This window comes from Myotis brandtii, unplaced genomic scaffold (assembly GCF_000412655.1).
Source record: "Myotis brandtii unplaced genomic scaffold, ASM41265v1 scaffold19, whole genome shotgun sequence".
Taxonomy (NCBI): Eukaryota; Metazoa; Chordata; class Mammalia; order Chiroptera; family Vespertilionidae; genus Myotis; species Myotis brandtii.
In genome coordinates this window covers 1,554,284-1,561,462 of record NW_005357075.1, presented here as the reverse complement: position 1 = coordinate 1,561,462, position 7,179 = coordinate 1,554,284, and the positions used below count along the sequence as shown (strand labels likewise).

The window sequence follows — 7,179 nt, the reverse complement described above, 5'->3', positions numbered from 1 at the left end:
GAGCGGGTGTGGGGAGGGGGTGAGGGGAGGGTGGTCTGGAGCCACAGCTGATAACTGGCAAGATCAATGGGATTTTAAACTCGGGGGCAACGCCCAGCAATTACCTGAGGACAAAGGGTTGGCGCCCCCAGGTGTGGAGGACTGGACTTGGGGGGCCTGGGAAGGAAGTGTGTTGGGGAGGGGCAGTTCTTACAATCCCTCTGATTTCCGAAGGAATTTGAGACATTCTTTAAAACTCTAGACTGCCTCCCCCTGCCAGGCTCCCAGACCCACCCCCACCTTCCCTGGCTTGGGTTAGAGACGGCTTCAAAGGTGGACGGGCCCTTTGTCTGGCCTCTGCTTTCTTCTCTGCCTTTCTCGGCCCCTCCCTCCCTCTTTGACCTCCCCAGCACAGACAGGCCTCTGGGGGCCAGCTCCAGAAAGCCCTCACTGTTTCCTTGCTTGCTTTTTGAGGTGAGACCTGGCCGAGAGGGACAAACTGGGGGACGGTGAGGGAGCAAGGCAGCTTGGAGGCTTATGCCATCTCAGGGTGCCCGTGCCCCACCCCAAGCCCAAGCCTGGCAGGTCTCGGGCCTGCGTGTGGCCTTGGGTCCCTGGCTCACCGCGCCATTTAGTGCCTCTGCAGAGACCAGCTCTTTCCCGGGTGCCTCTGCATACGGGGCTGGGGGGCGGGGGGGTGTCTGTTCAGCTCATTCCCTCTGAGCTGGCCATTTCAAAGATGCTCACAGGAAGAGGTGGGAAGAGTGGGTCTCTAATCAAGGGCCCTCGGAGGGGTGAGGGGTGTAAAGTAAGAACGTGTGGTAGGAGGGAGGCTTCCCCTGGGCCTCAGCCAGCCCGCAGCTGGCTCCAGCACCCTGCTTGCTTCTGTGTGCCCGCAGATTCTCAGCAAGTGTGCAGATGGGGGGAGGGGGGGACTTAGGGCAAGAAGAACCTGTCCGTGTCAGGGAGGACGTGACAAGGCGGAGGGAGGTGGCAGCGGCGTGCCTCAGTTCCTGTGCCTGTTTGGGATTACCAAGACTCGAGCTAAGAATAGCTTCTATATTGATCTCTCCTCCCTGTCCTGTCCTCCAAAAGGCCAGATGAGGCAGAGGGGGGCCGAAGCAGGAAGTCAGAGGGGGAGTCCACGCTTGTTAGTGGTTGCAAACTGGCTTCTACTCATGTCATTCCGTTCGGCCCCGTCCCTGGGACCCCCATGGCGGCAGCTTCCCAGTCACCAAGCCAAAAAGCCTGCCTCGGACCCCGGTGTCCTCAGCCTCACGGCCCGCCGCCGTGAGGACCACCCTTTGTGACGCTCTTTCCTCGCTCAGCCTGCCAGCGCTGTCCTGCCTTCACCCTCTCCGCCTCCCCTGCTCCAACCTTCTCGTTCCTGCCTCCTCTTCATAGGGGCATCCTCTCCTGCTCTTCCTGCTGCCCCTCTGAGCCGTCTGGTCTCAACTCTCACCCCCTCGCCACGACTGCTTCCTCGTCCAGCTCGGGAACACCATTGCCAGCCCTCACCGGGTGCCTCAATCGCTGCACAGCTTTTAAATGGTCTCTCTGCCACCTGACGCACCACCCACCCCTGCTCCACAATGTCCGTTTCTTCAGCCTGCCTCACCCTACCACACACCCAGATCCTGTCACATGGTCGCTAGCAAGCACATGGCTTTCCAGGCTCCTGCTCAGTCCTGAGAAGGCCCTTCCCAGCCCCAGCCCTATAGCGCTCTTCAAGACACTGGCGAACTGCGGCCCTGGCCATTCAGCAAGCACGCGTGTCCATCTCTGTTCATGAGGTTCCCACGGCCTAGCATGCCCTCCGGACCGTAGTCGCCTTGCCTGCCCCGTGACTTCCCCGCTCTCCGGGGGAAGCAGCAGTGTCCACTGTGCTGGTCTCCTCGGCTGCACCGCCCTTGCCCTCTGGCACATATCACAGCTGGTCCAGACTGTACTTATTGATGCTTGTGCCATGGATCTGCTGGATAGCAGTGCCGCAGATGTGGAAATAGTCTGTCTTGGCCCCCCTCCCCCGTACTCAGCACAGTACATTATGCAGAATAAGGACTTATTGAGGCAATAAACCATCAGAAGGCCGAAAGACGTCTGTCATAGTGTAGTCCCTCACAGTGGGGGCAGGATGAGAAGCCAGAATCCAGCCTTTACCCTCCATCCTTACGTGTAGTTGGGTGGGGACGGGCCCTAAGCACTTCATCCAAGGATTTATCCATTCCCTATTCTGTACAAGCACTGTGCTAGCCCCTCAGTTAATTAAAAAGATGGACAAGATTGCATCGTCCCCTGTCAAGCAGTTGGGGTGCGGGGGGGAACCCATGAAGAGGCACTTCTCCCTGGGGCTTCTGGAACTCTCTCTCTTACAGATAAGATAGCAAAGCAGCACCTGGCACCTCCCCAAAGAGTGAAGGAGATGGGAGCTGTGGGAAGTGAGAACACTGGTGTGCAGTGCTCTGGCGATGGCCAGGCAGCGTGCAAGGCTGGCTCCCATGGAGCCCCTTCTTTCGGGGATAATATTATTCCCGTGTCATGAGTGAGCGAGTTCAAAACGCAGACATGTGAAATCAGCCACGGTCACGGCCAGTGCGCCCTACAATCTAGATCCTCCTGCCCTCAGTGCCTCGGCTGGGAGGTTCTCCACTCCCCACCCACACACGATGGGTTCTTCGGGGGTGAGGGCATGGGGTGAGGCAGGTGGGAAGTGCTGGGGTTTGCCATGATCTTTCAGAACAAGCAGGATTTCAGCCAGCAAAGAAGGCACACAGGGGAAAACTGAGTGAAAACAGCATGAGAAGAAGGCCTTGAGGTGGGAAAAAGTGAGGAGTGCTGGGGAGGTGAGAGTGGATCTGAGTGTGCTCAGGGGGAGGTGAGAGGGGATCTGAGTGTGCTCAGGGGGAGGTGAGAGGGGATCTGAGTGTGCTCAGGGGGAGGTGAGAGGGGATCTGAGTGTGCTCAGGGGGAGGTGAGAGGGGATCTGAGTGTGCTCAGGGGGAGGTGAGAGGGGATCTGAGTGTGCTCAGGGGGAGGTGAGAGGGGATCTGAGTGTGCTCAGGGGGAGGTGAGAGGGGATCTGAGTGTGCTCAGGGGGAGGTGAGAGGGGATCTGAGTGTGCTCAGGGGGAGGTGAGAGGGGATCTGAGTGTGCTCAGGGGGAGGTGAGAGGGGATCTGAGTGTGCTCAGGGGGAGGTGAGAGGGGATCTGAGTGTGCTCAGGGGGAGGTGAGAGGGGATCTGAGTGTGCTCAGGGGGAGGTGAGAGGGGATCTGAGTGTGCTCAGGGGGAGGTGAGAGGGGATCTGAGTGTGCTCAGGGGGAGGTGAGAGGGGATCTGAGTGTGCTCAGGGGGAGGTGAGAGGGGATCTGAGTGTGCTCAGGGGGAGGTGAGAGGGGATCTGAGTGTGCTCAGGGGGAGGTGAGAGGGGATCTGAGTGTGCTCAGGGGGAGGTGAGAGGGGATCTGAGTGTGCTCAGGGGGAGGTGAGAGGGGATCTGAGTGTGCTCAGGGGGAGGTGAGAGGGGATCTGAGTGTGCTCAGGGGGAGGTGAGAGGGGATCTGAGTGTGCTCAGGGGGAGGTGAGAGGGGATCTGAGTGTGCTCAGGGGGAGGTGAGAGGGGATCTGAGTGTGCTCAGGGGGAGGTGAGAGGGGATCTGAGTGTGCTCAGGGGGAGGTGAGAGGGGATCTGAGTGTGCTCAGGGGGAGGTGAGAGGGGATCTGAGTGTGCTCAGGGGGAGGTGAGAGGGGATCTGAGTGTGCTCAGGGGGAGGTGAGAGGGGATCTGAGTGTGCTCAGGGGGAGGTGAGAGGGGATCTGAGTGTGCTCAGGGGGAGGTGAGAGGGGATCTGAGTGTGCTCAGGGGGAGGTGAGAGGGGATCTGAGTGTGCTCAGGGGGAGGTGAGAGGGGATCTGAGTGTGCTCAGGGGGAGGTGAGAGGGGATCTGAGTGTGCTCAGGGGGAGGTGAGAGGGGATCTGAGTGTGCTCAGGGGGAGGTGAGAGGGGATCTGAGTGTGCTCAGGGGGAGGTGAGAGGGGATCTGAGTGTGCTCAGGGGGAGGTGAGAGGGGATCTGAGTGTGCTCAGGGGGAGGTGAGAGGGGATCTGAGTGTGCTCAGGGGGAGGTGAGAGGGGATCTGAGTGTGCTCAGGGGGAGGTGAGAGGGGATCTGAGTGTGCTCAGGGGGAGGTGAGAGGGGATCTGAGTGTGCTCAGGGGGAGGTGAGAGGGGATCTGAGTGTGCTCAGGGGGAGGTGAGAGGGGATCTGAGTGTGCTCAGGGGGAGGTGAGAGGGGATCTGAGTGTGCTCAGGGGGAGGTGAGAGGGGATCTGAGTGTGCTCAGGGGGAGGTGAGAGGGGATCTGAGTGTGCTCAGGGGGAGGTGAGAGGGGATCTGAGTGTGCTCAGGGGGAGGTGAGAGGGGATCTGAGTGTGCTCAGGGGGAGGTGAGAGGGGATCTGAGTGTGCTCAGGGGGAGGTGAGAGGGGATCTGAGTGTGCTCAGGGGGAGGTGAGAGGGGATCTGAGTGTGCTCAGGGGGAGGTGAGAGGGGATCTGAGTGTGCTCAGGGGGAGGTGAGAGGGGATCTGAGTGTGCTCAGGGGGAGGTGAGAGGGGATCTGAGTGTGCTCAGGGGGAGGTGAGAGGGGATCTGAGTGTGCTCAGGGGGAGGTGAGAGGGGATCTGAGTGTGCTCAGGGGGAGGTGAGAGGGGATCTGAGTGTGCTCAGGGGGAGGTGAGAGGGGATCTGAGTGTGCTCAGGGGGAGGTGAGAGGGGATCTGAGTGTGCTCAGGGGGAGGTGAGAGGGGATCTGAGTGTGCTCAGGGGGAGGTGAGAGGGGATCTGAGTGTGCTCAGGGGGAGGTGAGAGGGGATCTGAGTGTGCTCAGGGGGAGGTGAGAGGGGATCTGAGTGTGCTCAGGGGGAGGTGAGAGGGGATCTGAGTGTGCTCAGGGGGAGGTGAGAGGGGATCTGAGTGTGCTCAGGGGGAGGTGAGAGGGGATCTGAGTGTGCTCAGGGGGAGGTGAGAGGGGATCTGAGTGTGCTCAGGGGGAGGTGAGAGGGGATCTGAGTGTGCTCAGGGGGAGGTGAGAGGGGATCTGAGTGTGCTCAGGGGGAGGTGAGAGGGGATCTGAGTGTGCTCAGGGGGAGGTGAGAGGGGATCTGAGTGTGCTCAGGGGGAGGTGAGAGGGGATCTGAGTGTGCTCAGGGGGAGGTGAGAGGGGATCTGAGTGTGCTCAGGGGGAGGTGAGAGGGGATCTGAGTGTGCTCAGGGGGAGGTGAGAGGGGATCTGAGTGTGCTCAGGGGGAGGTGAGAGGGGATCTGAGTGTGCTCAGGGGGAGGTGAGAGGGGATCTGAGTGTGCTCAGGGGGAGGTGAGAGGGGATCTGAGTGTGCTCAGGGGGAGGTGAGAGGGGATCTGAGTGTGCTCAGGGGGAGGTGAGAGGGGATCTGAGTGTGCTCAGGGGGAGGTGAGAGGGGATCTGAGTGTGCTCAGGGGGAGGTGAGAGGGGATCTGAGTGTGCTCAGGGGGAGGTGAGAGGGGATCTGAGTGTGCTCAGGGGGAGGTGAGAGGGGATCTGAGTGTGCTCAGGGGGAGGTGAGAGGGGATCTGAGTGTGCTCAGGGGGAGGTGAGAGGGGATCTGAGTGTGCTCAGGGGGAGGTGAGAGGGGATCTGAGTGTGCTCAGGGGGAGGTGAGAGGGGATCTGAGTGTGCTCAGGGGGAGGTGAGAGGGGATCTGAGTGTGCTCAGGGGGAGGTGAGCAGTGATCTGAGTGTGCTCAGGGGAATGTGAGTGTGGGTCTGAGTGTGCTCAGGGGGAGGTGAGCAGTGATTTGAGTGTGTTTAGAGGGAGGTGAGATTGGATCTGAGTGTGCTAGGGGAAGGTTAGATTGGATCTGAGTGTGCTCAGGTGGGTGAGAGTGGATCTGTGTGAGCTCAGGGGAAGGTGAGCAGTGATCTGAGTGTGCTCAGGGGGAATGTGAGTGTGGGTGTGGGTGTACTCAGGGGGAGGTGAGTGTGGGTCTGGGTGTGCTCAGGGGGAGGTGAGTGGGGGTCTGGGTGTGCTCAGGGGGAGGTGAGTGGGGGTCTGGGTGTGCTCAGGGGGAGGTGAGTGGGGGTCTGGGTGTGCTCAGGGGGAGGTGAGTGGGGGTCTGGGTGTGCTCAGGGGGAGGTGAGTGGGGGTCTGGGTGTGCTCAGGGGGAGGTGAGTGGGGGTCTGGGTGTGCTCAGGGGGAGGTGAGTGGGGGTCTGGGTGTGCTCAGGGGGAGGTGTGTGTGGGTCTGGGTGTGCTCAGGGGAATGTGAGTGTGGGTCTGAGTGTGCTCAGGGGGAGGTGAGCAGTGATCTGAGTGTGCTCAGGGGGAATGTGAGTGTGGGTGTGGGTGTACTCAGGGGGAGGTGAGTGTGGGTCTGGGTGTGCTCAGGGGGAGGTGAGCTGTTGATCAGTGTGGCCTGAAGTGAGTTTGCAGAGAGCATCAGCAGGCAGTGATGGGGTCACATTTTGGAGTTTGGTCTTTGAGCTTTGGCAGGAAGGGGAGTGAGCAGGTGCAATTGTGCGGTCGGGTTTGGGATTTGAGGCAGCATGCTGGGGGCTGGAACTCTGGGGTCCAGGAGACAGAGGGTCTGGTGACTGGATATAGGGGGACAGGTTTCCAGGCTCATGGTGATAAAGAGTGTCTTCGAGGCCCTCATCCTTCCTCTATTCCTCGGCGCAGTTCTCTTCTCCTTGGGCCCAGGGGCCCTAGTCAGCCTTTAGGAGTTAATGTTTAGGCGGCAGAGGCACAGGGGGGCATCCCTGGTGCTCCCCCTCCCTGGCAGGTTCGTGCTTGGGGCGGGGCAAGGGGCACTGGAGTGAGACGGAAAGGACAGCGAGCCTATTGCACAGGCCCCGGGAGGCCTGTTCAGTCAGGACATGTGGCACCAGTGACCTTGCTGGGGAAAGAAGTCGAGAACTAGGTGTGCAGGCCGGGCACCTCCTGTCCGGGCACCCCTGTGGTGAACCCCCGCGCCCATCCTCAAGGCCTCAGGCACTCCTGGGCTCAAAGGTACGCTAGTGCTGCCACCAGCCCTCTGGGGATGGCCACGCAGTGCCCGGGAAGCCCGCCCTGGGGCCGGGCTAACAGGCACCTGGTCTTCAGTGTTGCCTGCTTCTGGGGGAGGTTTTTCCCTCATCTCTCATCCCTGCCTGATGGGGAGGCAGGCAA

The 7,179-nt window shown here is 60.7% G+C and overlaps 1 long non-coding RNA gene across 4 annotated transcripts in view; it reads left to right on the top strand.

Annotated features, from left to right (window-relative positions):
* The first annotated feature begins 5,772 nt into the window (after positions 1-5,772).
* Positions 5,773-7,179, top strand: part of LOC102260391 — a 10,075-nt gene continuing 8,668 nt past the window's right edge. For all 4 annotated transcript variants that reach the window (XR_001361792.1, XR_313500.2, XR_001361793.1 and 1 more), the window contains exons 1-2: positions 5,773-6,020; positions 6,406-7,020. This is a non-coding gene — a long non-coding RNA (uncharacterized LOC102260391). The remainder of the gene's footprint in view (positions 6,021-6,405; positions 7,021-7,179) is intronic.